Source organism: Molossus molossus, unplaced genomic scaffold (genome assembly GCF_014108415.1).
Source record: "Molossus molossus isolate mMolMol1 unplaced genomic scaffold, mMolMol1.p scaffold_m16_p_13, whole genome shotgun sequence".
Lineage (NCBI taxonomy): Eukaryota > Metazoa > Chordata > Mammalia > Chiroptera > Molossidae > Molossus > Molossus molossus.
The window spans coordinates 29,282,946-29,303,079 of record NW_023425348.1 but is presented as its reverse complement, the minus strand read 5'-3'; positions in this window follow the sequence as shown (position 1 = coordinate 29,303,079).

Here is a 20,134-nt window from a genome sequence, read left to right as displayed (position 1 = left end):
ACTTGTTAATGTCATCAGCCAAGTGTCAAAGAAACCTGAAGCACTGCCTACACTGTAAATGCAAGGTCAAATGCTGGGGGGAAGGGGGTGGGGCAGAGATAACAGCACGGTGGCTGTGCCCACACAAGCACCCCAATCCATCCCGTCATGAATTCAACTAACATTTTTTAAGAAGCTACTAGATTCTAGACATCATGCTTCTTACCAGGGATCTTAAGTCAAAAGACACAAAGTTAGAATAAAACATAGGTTTGAATCTTCATGACCTTGGATTGGCAATGGTTTCTTAGATGTAACACTTAAAGTATAAGCATAAGATATTAAGTACAAGATAAATAGATAATGTGGACTTCATCAAAATAAAAACCTTTGTTTTTCAAAAGAACTTTTACCATAAAAATGAAAAGACAACTCAAAGCATAGAAAAAATATCTGTAAAGCATAAACTTGATAAGGCCTCATATTTAAATATGTAATAAACTATTACAACTCAACAATAAAGTGATAATTAACACAATTAAAAATGAAGAAAAGATTCGAATAGACACTTCTCTGTAAAAGATGTACAAATGGCCAATAGCACATGATAAAAATTTCAACATTATTAGTCATCATGCAAATGCAGGTCCAAACCTCAAAGAGATAACACTTCGTACCCACTAGGATGACTATAGTAAAATAGATAGACACTCACAATTGTTGGTGAGGATGCAGAGAAATCAGAACCCTCATTCACTGATGGTGGGAATGTAAAGTGGCATAGCCATATTGGAAAACAGTTTGGTAGTTCCTCAAAAAGTTAAACAGAGATAATGTAAGATGCAGTAGTTTCATTCCAGGGTATAAACCCAATTGAACTGAAACATATATTCAAACAAAAGCATGTACTTGTATATTCTTAGCAGCATTTTTTATAATAGCCAAAAAGTGGGGGGAAAGTAAATGCCCACTAATAGATAAACAAAATATAGAATATTATTCAGTCATTAAGAGGAATAAAATAGTGATACATGTTGCAATGAATGAACCTTGAAAATACTACTCAAAGTGAAAGAAGTCTGTCTGTGACAAAAAGTCACTTATCACATAGTTCAGTTTATATGAAATATCCAGAATAGACACAGAATGTAGATTAGCGGTTGCCAGGGGCTAGAAAGAAGAGCAAATACAAAGTGACTATTAACAGATATGAGTTTCTTTTTGGGGTGTGAAATGTTCTAGAATAATATATTAGTGGTAGTTGCATAACAATATTGAAAGCCACCAAAGTGTACACTTCAAAAAGTCAAATTTTATGGTACGTAAATTATCTTTTTTTTTTTTTTAAGACAGTTCCTTCTAATGAAGGAGTTAAAAAACAATGGGAAGGAAAGAAATCACTACTTACAGTGCAAAACTAACATATTTATTGTTCAATATAATAAGCACTGGTGAGTTATGTCATACATAAGAAGATACAAAACAAGAGCTAATGTTTATTGAGCACTCACTATAGACCAGGCATCGTTCTAAGCAGTTCATGTCATGAACTTATTTAATCCACATGACAAACCATTGAGCTATGTGCTATTTTATCTTCATTTTTCAGAAAACTAAATACAAAAAAACTAAAACAGAGTAGCAAGGAAACTTGCCCAAAGTTATATTACACATAAATAAGAATTTGGATTTGAACCCCAAGAAGTCAGGCTATAGCATCCATATCCTTATCGTAAGGCAATACCGTTTCTTTTGAAAATGTAAGGTACACTATGAATATAAAAAGCATCTTAATAAGTCTCAGTTCATGGAATCATGGAATCTTGGGATAAAGTTTATGTAGTGCCTCTTCCTGGTTCATGCCTAACGTTCCTATACAACACCCTGCCCAAATGTTCTTTGTACCCAGCCTATTTTGTGTACTTCTTGAAAGAAGAAACTCAGTATTGACCCAAACAATTTATTCCATCTTTGAATGGCATTGGATTTTTGAAAGTTCTTCCTTGCATTAAGATTGCATGCTTCTTAAAGGAAGAAACTTTTCATTGGTCAGGTTGCCTGCAATCAGAACCTGAGATGGGGATTTAGGTAGATATGATTTATTCACAGAGTGCTCTTAAGGATGAACCTGTAAGGGAGGAAAGAGAATGGAAAAGGGAAGTGGAACTATCCCAGCAGGGATGTGGTCACAGTCAAGTATAATCTTGGCCCTGTATACAGGGTAAGGCTCTTTAGAGCATAAACCACAGCACAGCGTTGCCCACCTTGAAGCATCCATCTGTAATGAGCCACAGTGGTGAGGAGGGATGAGTAACCCTGGCACAGCCCGGAGAAAGGAACTGGGCAGCTGAGAGCCATTAACAGCTAACACATCAGCCAGGGGAAGGGTGTGCAGGTACCACAGCTTCTCCTCCGCTCGCACACTACCTAGCAAAAGGGTCGCACATGGTAGTTGAGAGCAGGGAACAGAGTAGAGCCAACTTTAAAACCTAAATTAACTCTTAAGCCTCTATTACCTACCACCTACTGGCTGTGTGACCTAAGCCAGTCACTTGTCACCTCCAAGCCTGGTTCTTTATCTGTAAAATGGGCACAGGGGTATAATGAGAATCAAGAAAAATGATGAACAAAATGCATTTAGCACTATGCTAAGCACATAATTAATGCTCAAGCAGGTGTTTCCACAGCAAGCATAAATTAAAATTTGTTGATATAAAAATGTTGCCCATTTCCTTCCAGAGTGAAGTGAAAGAAGTTGAATTACTTATTTAACCCACTACTGATTTCAAAATTTACAACTTTCAGCCCCTATAGTATAATGTATTAGCATTTTCTCACCATGGTTTGAATTCACAGAGTGAAAATTTAAATTTTGCCCTAAAATCCTTTTGCCATCCACCGAAACCATCACCTCCAGAGGAACGGTCATTCGTTCAGCTTTGCCTTTCTGTCCTACCTGAATTAAGTTTTCATTCTGTACCATCACACATCCTTCAGTGTCTTTTTCCCGGTGAATACCGAAGTCAAGTCTGATTATGAATTCATGCCCTGCTGAAATAATTTCGAAGGTATTCCAAGTTCTAGGGTTATCCCCGTAAAAGACATTTTTATAAGAATCTGGCATTTTGCCAGGAAAAGGCCTGTGGTCCAGCTGCCAAAACACATGACAACAAGCATCTGACAGAAATTCAGTGATGAATTGCCGGCTGACGCACTGCAGCTCCATCAGTGACAGGGGAACTGGACAGTTTGGAACTCGACCCTGGGCTGGGTAAAAAAAAAAAAGCCATGATGTATGGTGATTAGTACAGAATGCTCTAAAGCAAAACTTCTCATTCACTTAGGGTAGAAAAGCCCAGCCCAATGAGGAAGCAGCTGTGCTGTGCATAGTATTGGGGGTACACACATACCATCCTTAAAAGCTACACTCAGGTCCAGCCAGTGTGGCTCAGTGGTTGAGCATCAACCCATGCACCAAGAGGTTGCCAGTTCGATTCCCGGTCAGGGCACATACCCAGATTGTGGGCCCAATCCCCAGTGGGGAGCATGCAGGAGGCAGCCCATCAATGTTTTCTGCCATCGATGTTTCTCTCTCTCTCTCCTTCTCACTTTCTCTAAAACTCAATGAAGAAAAAAAAAGTTTAAAAAATAAAAAGCTATATTCAGGAACTCTACAGAGATGATATGAAGCAGGACAGTGTTTTTTGTTTGTTTGTTTGTTTTTGTCAAAACATGTCCTGGCACTTCAAGAACCTTTAGATAGTGAATCGACTTGGCATCTTACTCTCCTCCCACCCCCAACATCTCTCCACTACATACACATGCCAAGGAGTATATCCTTTACCCTTGTTTTCCTACAGAGGCCAGCCATGTTCTTTTGTTCATGCATTCATTCATTCATGTAGTCATTCAATGAATATTAATTGAGTGCTTAATGGGATGGGCACTTGGCATACCAGGTAGAAGATGAACATAGGATAAAGGAAACCAAAGGAAGGTGATTGAGTTTGATTCCTGTGCACCACAACCTCTGCGCCCCACCCCCACTGTAACATGTGACTACTGTCAAAGCACACTTCAGTTGCTTCCATGTCTTGGCCACTGTGGATAAGCTGCAATGAACATAGGGGTACACGCATCTTTACAAATAAATGTTTTCAAAATTTTCAGATAGATACCCAGAAGAGGGATTGCTGGGTCATATGGTGAGTCTATTCTTGATTTTTTGAGGAACCCCCATGCTGTTTTCTGCAGTGGCTGTACCAGTTTACATTCCTACCAGCATAGTGCAAAGTGTCCTTCAACAGATGACTGGATAAAGAAAATGGGTACATAGTATACACAACGGAATACTATTCGACCATAAGAAAAGATGAAATACTGCCTTTTGTGACAAGGTGGGTGAATTTGGAGAATATCATGCTAAGCAGAATAAGTCAAATGGAAAAAAGTAAAAAACCATATGATTTCACTCATATTTGGGATATAAAACTGAAACAAACGAACAAAATTCATAGATAGACAACAGTATGATGGTTACTAGAAGCAAAAGGGGGGGTGTGAAGGAGTTAGTAAAGGGTCAAGGGGCTCAAATATATGGTGACTGAAGGAAATTTGATTTTGGGTGGTGAACACACATGCAATATACTACAGATGATGTATTATAGAATTGTATACTTGAAACCTATATAGTTTTATTAGCCAATGTCATCCCAAAAAATATAATTAAAATTTGTTTTTAAATAAGATAAAAGAGATATTCGGGGAGGGGGAAGCTCTTACTTCAAATACTAACTCAATAATGGCGGAAAAAAAACACTGTTGTATAAATAGACATTCAAGGGTCATCCTGACCCTTCTCAAATTATACCGCGTAAGCAGCTGGTTATTCAGTCTAGAGAAAGACTGGACCTGTCTCTGCTATGTAATGTAGAAGGCAGCTTAAAATCCCAGTGCACAGACTGAACCTTTGGTACCCCTCGTGTGCATCCAATTTACCCCATGAAGCCAGTGTGCTGTGACTCCATCTCCCATTCTGTGAAATGGGAATGCTGTCACAGGCAAGACTGACAGACACCTGGGCAGCAGGAAACACTGCTATTTGCTTATCTAATGGCTTTGTCTCAGACTGTTAGTTTTTCTTATATGTTTGCAATACCCAGGCAATAATAATGAGATGGGATGTGACAACTAAAACTCTGCAGTTTAGCAAGATTCATTTTGCAAAATCATCACAGAGCATCTGAATCACTGCCTAGCAGAGTAGAACAACATCTGGCAAACAAGAGGTGATGTATTATAATGTTTTAGCACCATATGGCTATGTCTTCAAAGTCACCTGCAGGTTGAAATGAAAATCCATTTTATAACTACTCAGGAAAAGGGGGGGGCAATGAATCAAAGGGGTACATAGGAAAAATGTTATATGTGCATCAAAAGAATGTGCTGCTGAATATTAAAGTAAATATTGAAATAATAACACGTTATTAAGAAATTAAAATAAGCAGCTGTTCAAAGCTTTTAATTGCCATACAGTATAACAAACCAATGACTCCTCTATTGAACCACAAGTAGTATTACCCAAACCCAATTAAAAGTGATCAATAGTTTTTGTGGTCAAACTTAATTGGGATTCTTACCCTCTGATATGAGAAATGAAATGGAGAAGCCAGTGTCAAATAGACCCTTAAAAACTAGATGAGATTATTTTATTTTTTTTGTTAGGGAAATGGGTGATTTTAACATTTTCCTTTTTTATTATATGTTTTTATTGATTTTTTAGAGAGAGAGGAAGGAAGAGAGAGATAAAAACATCAATATGAGAGAGAAACATCATTGGGCTGCCTCCAGCATGCCCACTATGGGGGATCGAGCCCGCAACCTGGGCAGTGCCCGGACCAGGGATTCAACGGGGACCTTTCAGTCCATGGGACGACGTGCAATTCACTGACCCACACAGGAGAGATCACTTTTTCCCTTTCGATAAAAAACTGTCTTGAACTCCTCTGGTGTGGACAGCACAGCTGCCAGTATCGGGGGATCCGTCTACTCCAGCTTCCCCCCAGCACATTCCCCTGAGTTGTACTATCTTTCTACACATATTTCTGTTTCTCTTCATCTTGATGTAACCAGTGTTACACTACATCACACCAGCTTGGGGGTGAGCAGAGGAGGTGCAGGGGAAAACGGGGCACAAAACAATAATTAAGTAGGTTTTTGTTTGTCTGTTTGTTTGCATTTATCTTCAGATAGAGTGGGAGGGAGAGAGGGAGGAAGAGGGAGAGAGGGAGGAAGAGAGAGAGACACACACATCAACTGGTTGCCACCCACACGACCCCCACCGGAGCCGGGGACAGACTGCAACCGAGGTACATGCCTTTAGTGGGAACCAAACCCGGGACTCTCTGGTCAGTGGGCTGATGCTCTAACTGCTGGGCCAAACCAGCCAGGGCAATTAAGTAGTACCTGAATGCCTTTTACTCCAAATTCCACAAACTCCTCCCCAAGGTTCCCCAAAATCCTCAGGAGGTGACTTGCGTGTGTTCTCAAGTTCTCTCCTTGGACACCTTCTGCTACCCACAAATCTCCTCCCCTTTCCTCTGGTTTTCTGAAGTGATGCTGCTGTAGGAGCCACCTATGCTCATGAAAAAGGCGTCACAGCATCATGTCATCTTCCATGTCCAAACTTGGCCTAAGTGACTGGTGGCTCTGGCCACTGGGTGCCATGTTCAATAGGCACAACAGACTTCCTTCCCATCAGTCTGTCCCATGGACTACAGTGGGTGCTTCCCTGTGCCCCCCACATCTCCTCAATTCCCTCTTCTAAATTTTACCCAGTGTACAATGGTCACATCTCTGCCCAGGTCTCAGGCACGACTCCGTAGTGTTGTACTACGGACCAGGAGTCACAGCCAATACCTCTGCACCCTGACCCTGCCTACTGCTCTGAAACCAAGACTAACAATAATGATAATAAAACAATTAATGAAAAGTAATAAAATAATAGTAATAGCAATACCATTGTAATTTATCAAACCTGTTTGTGGTTTTTGCTAGGCACTCTATTAAGCACTTTACATACATTACGTGTTATTGCCTCAATCACTTAGAGAAGGTGCATAGCTTATGAAGGTTAAGAAGTCAAGATTCAATTCCAGGTCAGACTCTGAAGTTTGTTCTCTTATCTATTACACATACTGACCTTTATTCCTTAACTCTTTCTTTTCCAGATAAACCTTTACACATTCATGGAAATATATCTTAGAAGTCAAACTATGGCAGGAAACACATGATTGGATTCTGAGTGAGATGCACAGCTGAGTTTCTCAAACTGAGATCCTCACTACAGCGGAATAATGATTTTTATTCATGTGTTTCTTCACACTTTGCAAAGCCTTACGTCACTGGCTCCTCACACCAACTCTCTGCTCTGCAAAGAACAGAGAAATTACCCCAAACGTGCTGAGAGGCAGACCGGAATGTGAAAGTAGAACCTGAGCCCACGTCTTCTGAGTCCAAACACATCATTCTTTTCAGGTTCGACATTGTCTCCCCTCCGCCTGTTGGATGGCAAGTCCATCCAAAGGAGGCCCCAGATCTCAGTTCTCAGGCTTTGTCCCCACGGGTCCCCTACATATGCCTTCTGTTACCACTAGAGTAGACCCCACTTTCACTTGTCTCCATACCTTCCCACCTCTGAGCCAGTGCTCCTGCTTATTCCTCCTTCCTAGACGTCTCCCTGCTCACTGCAGACCCCAAAGCCCACTTGCCATGAATGAAGTCTCTCCCTGACCCTGTACTACGTAAGGTTCCCTCTTGCACTTTTTACATCATCAGGTGATAAGCCTAATGTTCCATTATTGTGGTTATTTAAATACTTCTCTTAGTCTACCCAATGTTTTAGACTATAAATTCCCAAAGGAGTACTCAACTTTATGTCCCATACCCCTCACTATACCTAAGAGAGAGTTCCATTCCCCTCACTGTACCTAAGAGAGAGTTCCATTCCCAGAGTGGGAACTTTATGGGCATTTGTTGAATTAAAATAACTTTAATTTGATTAACAGACTATATTTATGATAAACTACTTCACATTCCCTTTCCACTTGGGAGTCTCCATATTTTCCCCAGAAACAAGGGCACTTTGAAGTTATTTTGAACTTTTAATTTAATCTTCTCTTAATGGAGTTTGCCTCCCAGATGGTTCAATATGGTCTCTAGAAGTCCATTTTCTTATGGATTTATAGCCTTAAAAACATTTTTTTCTACCTTAAAAAATCTCCTGGATTATTTATTGGAGCTGATTCCTATCTAGTGCATTTATATTGTTTTCTTATCAAAAGGGAATATCCTATTACATTTCAAACAAAATATCTTAGTTTTCTTCAAGCACCAAGTGATTTATGGTGTATAATGTATATTTAGGAAAATTAAAGTTTTTTATAGAGCAAATATATTGAGCATGACTATTTCATAAGCCTTGTATGTCAGAATGTCTTCTGCCTGGTTTCAGTTTTCTCCACCGTGTGCAGTAGCAGCAGGCTGTGGCTCACAGCTAGGATGGCCCTGTGAGCCAAATGGCACACCTGCTCCTGTACCGGCGGCATCTAAGCCTTACGTGGGTCCATCGGTTCCTCTGTGGCGAACTCTAGGTTTGCGACAGAGAGCACTTAGAGAAAGACTGCATGGGGAAAAGTACAGCCTTTCAAAAACCCTATCGGCAGGATTATTTTGTAATGTTCTTTGCTTTTATTTACAAGTTAATGTATACACATGGTAATTATTTGCTGTAGAGGTGTAGGAGAAAAGTGTGCTTCCTCTCCCCCCCACTTAGCTCCCAGTCCCACACCCCAGAAACAATCACTGTTAGTGTTCTTTGCACATTCTAAGCTAAGGTTTTTAAAGAGAAAGCAGGGAAATTACAATCAGACTCAAGAAGAGTCGATCAATAGTTATGCACTCAGCACCTGTTAGGCTGCAGGCACTGTTATGGGTGATGCTGAAGGGCCCCTCCCTGCTTCTCAAGGTTTATAGCTAAGAGTAGTACATTATGTAGGGACTTAGCACACAGTATAATCAGGGTCACAATTATATAAGTGTCAAGTGTTAAGGGAATTGGTGACTTCCCAGAGATGGTTAAAAAAAACTTGAATAGCTCCAGTAGGGAGAATTTTGTCAGGCACAGAGGGTAATCTGTGCAAAACCAAGAGGCATGAGAGAATGTACATTAAGTTTGACAAACGGAAAAAATGCTAGGTTTGGTTAAAAATTATGTCTGAAAGAAAGAAGATGGACAAAAAAAAGAGCCTAAAAAGAAAAAAATCACCCAGTGGCCACTGACCACCTTTCCACTGGTCTTGCCATCATGTGGTCGAAAGAATACTGCCCGCCGATGAAACAGTAATAATACCTAGTTTCAAATACTAGCTACTGATCGGAGCACCTCAGTTGCGTCATGTGTAAAGGAAGAGAAACCAAGGCCACCTCACAAGGTTATTGAGATAATTAAATCAATTATATAAATTCATGCACAGGTACCTAGCATAGTAGCAGACAAATACAAACAGTACAACCCAACAAATGTTTAAGGCAAAAAAAAAAAAAGAATGATTCTAAGCCAAGAGATTTCTCCTGTGACATGCTCATCTGGAAAAGCTTGAAATGCGAGGTTCTGAATTACTAACCAAGAGGGAGACTGGCCCTCCCTATCCCACATCATGGGAAATCCTGGCACCACAGTCTCACACCTCCAACTGGGTTCCACTTTGAAGACGGGGTCACTGTGAAGACTTTTCCAAAGCATATTTGAAGACAACACATCTCCTGCCTCCTAAGACCTGATATTGTTTATGATATGACTAACCGAACAAATGGATACACAATTACACTTGTGGGTAGGAAAAACTCTACATTGCTTGGGAAGCAAATGAAGATCTTAGTTATATATATGAATCTCCTACTTTTCAGGTTAATGTTATAAAAATGGTGAAGGAGTTATTTTTTAAAAGGTTGCTGCCATTCTTGCTTAGTTGCTTGCTTTTGTAGCCACAAATAAACATCAGTCCTAGCAAAAAGGTTATTTTAAAATGGATTGTTTTCAGAGGGACAGAACACTTGTATTTTCAATGGTGATGCTTGTTTTGACCTCTTCACTGAGAATTTCTACACAACAACTGGTATTGTGCAGAAGACTGAAGAATCACGTAGTTGTGTATTTTTACCCCTAATTACCATTTAATTTACACTTCAGTGCTTGCAAAATGAGTGTGAAAATGAATATAAAGTAATAATTAGAGGATAAGAGACACAATTGCGTGATTTCTGACATCCAGCCCAGAGTCTCCACAGTGAGGGCAAAATAATTATGACAGTCCAGGCACCTGACTCACTATGGGCCTGTAGCTGGAGCACTTGAAATGCCAAGAACTATAGTTTTGAAAGAGTTAAAGAAATCAGGCTTGCGATGGAAACTATGAACCTATTGTCAAGTCCACAGGCTTCCACTGGTAGAACCCTACGTAACTCCTTTAAAGAATTTTGTAGGCATGGTCTAGGTATAGGAAGGAAAATGCAGACCTCTATCTAATGCAGTGTGTGACCTCTGACATGCTAGAAGTCACTTAGTAATCAATCCTGGCCATGCTGAATATGGTGATCCATTCATTCAGTCAATCGATTCATAAGCATTACTAAAGATCTTACTAAAAAATCAGGCAAAATACTAGACAATGGAGATTCAAAGATAAGTTAAAACAAGGTTGCTGACTTCAAGGAACTCATAGTGTAGTATAGCAGTACCACAGAAAATAATTTTGTTGCATAGGGCAGGAGATGGTTACAAATTGATCTGCTGTCAGTGTCAAATACTTTAGATACACTGCTGCTAAAATTATAAAAGTAAAGAAACAATTGCAATTGCAACTCCTAAAATAAATATGTAGTTATGATAATTTTGACACATTTAATGAAAAAAAAATCAAGGCTGTTTCCTGCCTAAACTGACCAAGCTGATTTCAGTGGATTAAGTATTCAGTGACGGTTGCAAGTTCGACGGTTGCAAGTTCAACAACAGAGTTACCTTAATTGGTAAAGGAAAAACTGTATTTATTCTGTAGGAGACAGTGTTTGGTGTTCAGAATCCAATACTCAGCTACACAGAATTGCTTCAATGCAACGCCTTGATCTCTGTAACCAAGGCTGAGTCCCCTGTGCACAGGGCCTGTGCTGACAGAGGAAGCTGCTGATATGCAAAAGCTGAGATGAAAGGAGAGGAAGAGCACCTGTGATGAATAAACAGAGTTGTTTGTTTTTGTTTTGTTTTGTCTTAATGTCTGTATGACTGCAAATGAATGTTATCATTTTTCACCCAGGCAACTAAACTTTGGTCTTTCTTCGGAATCAGAAAACTATCTCAGAACTCCAGTAAAAAAAATCATAACTGGAGAAACACTAAATTATACTCTGCAAAGCAGCACATCTTCCCTTAGATTAACACACACACACACACACAAAAAAAATCAATGCAATTTTCTTATGATTTATTTTTAATTATCTTCGCATAGTTTGAATTCCAAAACTTCCTTTGAGTACTTTAATAAGAGCCTCCGAAAGCTCTTTTCCCCACTTTGAATCAGAACACATCTTTTCTCAAGGTGGAAGAAAATTCCTACTTCAAAAAGAAGGTTTGAAGATGTAAACCCGACCCTCCTTCTAAAGATAGTTCTGATTATAGGGATGCATACGCGATCTATATTAGCTGCACATACTCATGAAGTAATCTAGAGACTTGAAGTGGCAACAAATGATTTTATTAACCCTTTGTTACATCATTCTTTGGCACTAAATCTCCCAAGGTGATGCTTAGAGTTTACTAAGTGTTCATTTTTGGTGTCTATAGTTTTGTGTATCTATAGATGTACAGTCAGTGACATGTAAACAAAAAAGGGACTGAGGCACAAAATATCCCTTGCATGTAGAAACTACAATGTACTTGAAAAAGTAAAATATATACATATGATATATGAAAGTGTAAAAAACATTAGTGGCATATAACCTTTTAACAGGAAGGTATCATAAGATTGTACATATCCCTCATTTTAAAAATAAGAAAAGTTAAGCTAAGGGTCAAAGGGAATCAATACTTTTCTCAGGGCCACAATTTGGTTCCTAGTAAAACTAAAACTAAAACTGGGTCTCTGGCTCCTTTCCAAAATACTTTCCCCTATATTACATCATGTACTTAAAGAATGGTGATGTTTTGGAGACGATGTATTTCAAAGCAACTTCTAAATGAACATGCAATGTTAAGAACCACACACTAGAAAGAAATTCAAGATCATTAAGTGGTGGAGCTAATGAAACAAGATTATATAAAAGATTGTCTTTGTGATTAATCTTAAGAGAACTATAAGGTATGTACCAGTAAAGGGAGGGAGAAGAGTATTCTAGGTAAGAATAATTCAATTCCATTCAGTAAACATTTTTTTGAGTTTGATTTTTTTTTAATTTACTGATTTGAGAGAGAGAGAGAGAGAGACCAATTCATTGTTCTACTAATTTGTGCATTCACTGGATGTTTCTTGTGTGTGCCCTGACCAGAGATTGAACCTGCAAACTTGGTGCAGCAGAATGATGCTCCAACCAGCCATGACCTTCAGTGCTTATCTTTTTTTTTTTAATCCTCACCCGAGAATATTTTTTGATATTTTGTTTAGATAGAGTGGGAAGGGGGGAGAGAGAGAGAGAGAGAGAGAGAGAGAGAGAGAAACATCGACGTGAAAGGGACACATCAAGTGGTTGCCACCCACACGGGGACAACCAGGGCCAGGGACAAACTGCAACCGAGGTACGTGCCCTTAGCGGAAACTGAACCCGGGTCTCTCTGGACTTCAGGCCAGTCCTCTAACTGCTGAGCCAAACTGGCCAGGGCATCTTCAGTGCTTTTATATGCCAGGTAATAAACTACAAACTGGAAATACATAGTCAGTTAAGACAAGATCTCTACCTTCAAATTATCTAGCAAGTAAGTACACAAGAGATCAAAATTTTATTGAGAGAAGAAGAGATGGAAGACTATTTGGGCCATTCTGGAACCACTAAATAGGAATAAGTGAACCAGGCAGACAATGAGAAAAGAGTTCCTAGAGGAAGTGATATTTGAATTTGTATTTGAAGGACAAGTGGTATTTAACTAGACTAAGATGGCAAGAAGGGAATTCCGGCAGAGGGGCAGAAAGTATGAAGGCCCAAAGGTATGAGAAAGCCACCCTTCACTGGGAAACACCAGGAACCTCTGGGTGACTAGAACCAAGTGTCTGGGTGGGGAGATGGGGGTGGGGTCGTGGGATTGGAGAGGGACTACAATGTGGTGATTCATCGGTGGCAGAAATGAGCTCCAGGAGCAAATCCTGTTTTTCTGTTTCTTCAGATTTTTAGACGAGTTCAAGACCTAAGAGTTACTACCCAGTGGAAGGCAGGATAAGTGGGGGTCAGACTGTCATGAAAGTTCGTGCTGAGTTTAAACAAATCTAGAAAACAGGAGTGTTCTTGCTGAAGCATTCGAAGCAGGAAAGTGGCATGAGGAGGTCTGTGCTTTAGAAACGGCAGTTTGGCAGAAGAGCAGAAGATATATTGTCAGGAAAACAGACTGGAAACGGGGAATCTAATCAGCAAACTGTGACAATAATCCAAGTTATCAGAGATTTGGGCTGACAGTAAAGCAGCCACAATAATATTGCTGCTGAGATTCAGGAAAGAGATATTACAGGACCTGATGGCTAAGGACGTGTAGAATATGCGGAAAGGACGAGAGAAGGGTAAAGAATACACCTTCTCTAACTTCCAGTGGGAGGAAAGTGTGTTCTTACTGTGAAGTGAGAAATGAGATTGTATATATACAGTCTACATCATACAGATAGTAGTTAATGCCACAGGAGTGGAAGGGATCCTCCAAGGACTATTTTGAGGGAGAAGGCAGCTGAGGGAGGTGCCCTTGGGGAACTAGCTGTAAGGGGGAGGGTGGGGTGGCGAAGGGAACTGAAAAAAAGTATTGGGAGGAAAATCAGAAACAAAATACAGAAAACATAAAGGTAGGAATACGCATAATGTGGTGGGGGAAGAGCTTAGTCCAGGTGAGGAATGGAACCTCATGGAGTCCAGTTGAGAGGACTTGGAAGCCTGGGTGAGGAGTCGTGTTTGCTCGAGAGGGTGTTGTGGGGCCAGGGAGTCTGCAGATTTCTTTGCAGCAGTGATAACAATATCTTTCTTTTGGGCCTTATACTATTTTCAAAGTTCTTTCATATTCATTAATGTTCTCATTGACTCCTCATCATCTCTTTGAGGGAGATAGGACAGGACTAATTATTCTACTTTTCAGATAAGGAAACCAACTCTGAGCAAAGGCTGAGTGATTAGACCTCACTTACATAGCAATTAAAGGCAGAGCTAGGACTGGAATCCCTGATTTCTTGTTCCTACATCAAAGACTCTTTCTAATTTGCAATCTTGCCTAGCCTCAGGCCTTCCCAAGCTCAGCAGAATGCAGGGGACTGTCTTGGACCCCAAGGTGAGGCACTTCCCCTGTGTGATGCTCCTGACCCTTCCTTGGAATTAAGTGAAGCCATAACCCCTGCTCATTGCATCTTGAGAGAAATCCAGCAAATGCCTCCCCAGCGCTGTGCTCCCCTCCGCTGCTCTGTGGCCCCTCCTCTGAAGGGCTGAGTTAGCAGCCTCTACTGCTGCTCTCCACGTCCTGCCTGATGACGCAGACAGCCACTACACTAGACCTGGGGTTCATCGGTCTGTTTTAAAGATCACTTCAGGCCAACTCACAATTCTGCCTAGTCCAATTAACAAGGTGAAAACAGAGCTCAGTTCTTGGACACAGTCTTGCCCCTTATCACAGCTCCGCCAGGGCCACAGTCTCCAGCCAAACTCTATTCACTCAAATGCACACCCTTAGTAGGAAAGGTTGACGGGGAGGGGCTGAGGACACCGGTGGGTATCCATTCCTATCACTGTAAAAGGAAAAAGCATAACTTTTTTCAAGTGTCAGAACTTCTGGAAGAAATCCAGAGCTCTCTACAGTCCAGTGTTTCACTCGGGAGCTAAAAGCCTTGAACTGTGCCTCCTCTATGTTGAAACCACAATGAGGTAACTCAAAATCCGGATGAGAGCACTCCAATGTTCTGGTTTCTGCTGCCTCTGATTCAGGGGCTAATAAACCTGGAGAAACAAATGGATTCCATTCCTGAATCTCTATTTAAACCTTTTAATGGCTTAAAATTACATACACCAAGTTCAAGTCAATTAAAAAAAAAAAAGACACCCATAAAAATACAATCAAAACTTTAGCTGCAAAGTAAATGAACTATATACAAAAATACTAGCCAGAAATGAAAGCGACCTTAATCGATATCCGACTTAACCAGAATTGGCCAGATAAAGAAAAGATAGAATCTGGAAAGTAGGCGCACTGAGCAGGATTCCTGCAGTTCTGCTCTGAGATCCAGGAACAATCAGGGGAATAAAATTCAGAGCACCAGCTGAGGCTGAAAAACAAGAAAGTATGTGGCAGGGTCTGGTAGGGAGATGAGGCCCATGCAGGTGCCTTAGGGATCCAATGGAACAGGGTAGCTGACTTCATCTTTCTCCCAAGTCAAGGGTGTCTACTACCTGTAGCATTGGTCCCACTGGGTTCCTGAACCAAAGTCAACTAAAAAAATAGTATTTTAGCAACATCAACGTTCCAGCCAGGGGTAAGAAATTAATTTTACAGTCATTTACTCATTGTGATCATTCAGGTTGCCTGAGGGTAAAACAGGAGTACAAAATTGCTGACCAGTTCACATGCTGACCAGTTACTGTTGACTTAGCCCAGTCTACACAACTGCTTCTAATTCAATTTCCTGTTTATAATTCCAGCTTCCTGTACAGTAGGAGTTTGCAAACTATGACCCTTGGGATAAATCCTGTCCTCAACTTACTTTCGTAAATAAGGTTTTATAGGAACCCAGTCGTAACTATTTGCTTTCCTGATGTCTGTGGCTGCTTTTGAGCTTTGATGGGAGTTAAGTAGTTGTGCTGAAGACTATATGACCTACAAAGTCAAAACTATTTACCATCTGGCCCTTTGCAGAAAAAGTTGGCCAGCCCCTGCCATAGTGACTAAAACTCTGTCCTAAATCCCATAACACAGAATAAATGTCCTAACTCACCATGGATTTCTCTACACGCTTTCTGCCAGGATCTGCCTCCATTGCCTATTGGATAACACAATTTACAGATCTAAGCCACTTCATACACCTTGGTCCATTCAACTAAGGGAAAGCCGGATACTTAACAGGTAATGCCAATTACAGGTGTGCTTTTGAATGTGAAATTGTTAGTAAATAAAGCAACAAAGCCCTTGGAATTTGATATGCAACCCTTGACTTAATAATGCATTTTTCCTTATCACTATCAGATTGAAAAAAAAAAACAGAAAAAAATTTTCTTCTCATGGCAAAGGTAAGAGTACCTGCTTACTACCTTGCCTCAGGGCTATAACAACTTTCTAGGTCTCCATTATGTAAGTCGAAGGGAAGTTTATTATCTTATTAACTCATAGAACATCAAACTGGCCAATCATATTGATGGTATTTTGTGGAAATTACTACATTCTTCCTGAACTGCCACTTGGCAATTCCTATCAAAAGTTGAAATACCTTAGAGATTCTGTGACCCAGTAATCCTAATTCTAGGACTTTATCTTAGAATCTGTTCTAATGCAATAATCAATTACATTCAATTAGATAGGCCATCAAAATCATTTACTGTATCATGTCTCAAAAGTGTGAAGCATTGAAAAAAACTTTAATATCATAAAACAAAATTATTTAAATTAACTGTGGTATAATTCATATTCTGGAGTACTATATAGAACTGATAGTATAAATATGTATTTATTGATCTAGAGATGATGTCTCAATATATTAAATAAAAAAATGTTATAAAATAGTTTCTATATTATAATAATAGTTTGTCACAAAACTATTCTTTAAAAGTCTAAATGAAAACACATATACTAAAATGTTAATAAAGGTCATTTTAGGGTGGATTATGGGTAATTTTACTTTACCTTTTACATTTTGTGTTTTATCTGAATATTTTATATTATCTATATTTGACATTTATAACAATTTTTAAAATATTAAATACAATTTTGAAAAACAAAACAACCACTTTCTAGAACTTGACTCAACATTGAGAAAGATGTGATTCAAAGGTGAGCATGCTGAACCTCTGATGAATTTTGCCAAGCTTTATGTAATCTCCTTAGCCAAAGATGTGGGTCCACCTGGGACTGTTGGAGGCACACAGGTGCAGGGAGGGAGGAAGGCCATGGTGATCCTCCCTTAAGAGCGCTGAAGGTGGGTGCAGAAGCCTGTGTGCCACCAAGGTAAGCAGAACCACAAGAAACCGGGAACTCTGAAAGGAAATAAGGAAAAATGCTGTGACTCCCTGCTTGAATGGCTCATAGTCACCAAAGAAATAAAATATAAAGCTATTTCAACCTATGTACACACCTCATTAAGAATAATTTCATTCTGTATGTGCCAGGTACTAGACACCAGATACAAAAAGATGACCATGATAGAAAGATAGAACCAGTCCTTCCCTCCATCAAATTTGTAAACTAGTGGAGGACAATCAGGCAAAAGGAAAATTACAATGCACATTGACTTAAAGGGGAACTGGGGTGGCTAAGAGGGGCATACATGTGCAATGTTACCTTGGACTGAGGAGTAGGAAATGGGTTCTAGAGAGCGGTAGCATTCAGTATGAGATCAGAGGAATAAGTAGGAGTAAACAGCTGAAAGGAGAGAGAGGATGGAAAGTGATGCTGGGGAGGCAGGGGGGTGAGTCTCCTAAGCAGAGGAAATTTAGAGTAATCTAGTCAAGGTCTTTTTCTGTTATATGAATCTTCCTATAAGTAGTTATGCTTAAACATTTTCAGTCACGGGGAAATCACTTCTTCCCACGGTAGTCAATTCCATTTGGACAGCTGTTTCAAAGTGCTGCTTTAAATAGAGCTGCCACATTGCCTCTCCATAAACCCCATTCATTGATCTATTTCTGCACTAGAAATCATACGCACGAGTCCGATCACTGCCACATGATATTTCTTCCAGTGTTTGAAGACCACTTTCAAATCCTTTGCTGGTTACTCCTCTAATAGTGCTTTCCTCTTGTTTTTTTATGATCTAATTTAAAATTTCTTAACATCCTAGTCACTCTCCATTAGACACCCTTTAAGATGCCAAGGTCCTGTTCTAAAGTTAAAAAATAATAATCCACTCAACGAACACAGATTGGTTACGTACTAGATGACAGGAAATTTTCTAGATTCAGGTAAAAGTATGAGAATTAAATGGACAGATCCCTTTACTTTATGGAGCTTATGTTCTAGTGGGGAGAGAGAGACAGACAGAAAGGAATATAGACATATATTATAAATGACATAGAGATAGAGAAAGAGACAGAGATAGAGATAAAGATAAAGATAATCTTAGGATAGCTTTCTAAAAACAAATTTTGGGGTCAAATAATAAGTAGATTTGTAATGCTTTCAATAATGTTTCCAAATCGCCTTCCAAATTTTTTTCCTCAATTTTATTCCACATCAGTAATGCATGTGATTTCTAATTCCCAGTACTTCAGCCTCCTACTAATTATTTTTAAATACTGTATTTTCAATTTAGTTGGTGATAATTATACCTCAATTTAATTTGCAACTTTTATTACTATTGAACCTAAATATTTTTGCATTATTGTGAACTGCTTATTTATAGTCTTTGCCCGTTTTTCTGAAATTGGTTTTCTTTAGGTTAAATACTTCATCATGTAATAAGGATATTAGTCTTTAATGTCTCCTATATGTTAAGAAAGATTGCCATCATTTCATAATTTCCTTAATGATATATTTTTGTCATAGAGGTGTTTTTAAGCTTTAGATTTTTTCAATAGTCAAATCTATTCATCACTTTATGTTTTCTAGTTCTGGCTGTGATGTAGTTATTGGAAAATTCTTTCCTACGGTGCTATATAAATCTTCATATATAATGATTTCTGGTCTTTATATAAATTTTAAAAGCTAATGATATTTAGCTATCATTTATTTTGATGAGTGAAGTAAACTAGAGATCTTTGCTGATTTCTTTTAGAAAAAATTCAGTCATCTCAATAACAACATACTCATTCATTTTCAAATGACAGTGATCCTTTACCTATCATCCTATCTGAACAGATCACATATAAGTCATGGAAGGCCTGGGCTCTCACTCCTCCACAGCATGGAGCGGAGGCTGCTCTTGGAGGACACGAGCTCTCCAGTTTGCCAAGTGCTTCTCTCAGTGCACATACCTAGTTACCACTCTGGGTCCATGCAGGCATGTGTTTGGAATTTTGCCCTAGGACATTCTCCTAATCATCAAGGCTCATAAGTCTATTAACTGTCCATTTAGTGCCTCCCTGCCCCTCCCCAATACCTCTGTTTCCTAAATATCTTGCTGATATTAGTAAGAATGCCAAAACCTCAGGCAACAGCAGCGACATCTGTAAATCTAGGGCAGAACACCTCGGGTCTCAGGTCACACGGCTTGCTTTCATAAGTGAATGCCCAATGTTTAAGAGACTTCGGAACCAGAAAAGGCATCCACAGCTGCCAAAATGTCAAGCTGCTCTGAAATGTGAGCATCTCATGAGGTCTAATAAAATGGAGAACACTACTAGATAAGAATTACAAGTTGGCAATGTTTCCCTCTTATTTATGTGTTTTCCCTATGTGTGTATCCAGAGGATGCTACGTGGTGTCTCCTTTAACAACCCAGGCTTAGAAGATGCACGCTTGATGCAGGCAAACATTTCAAGTCCTAGAGAGACCCAGAGAGACATCAAAGAAAGCGAGAGTGTGGCCTGCACAGTAATAATCAGCTATCAGCTATGGGCATTGAGGAAATACGTAAGGAAGCAAATGGAAAACCATCCTCTATCCGCAGGATCAACACCCTAAATACCTTATGTATTTGTTGAACTAATAGAGATATGTGAACTAGACACTGAGACACATACATCCTCTTGAAGAATAACATTAATTATGCCCTTAGATTATGAATGC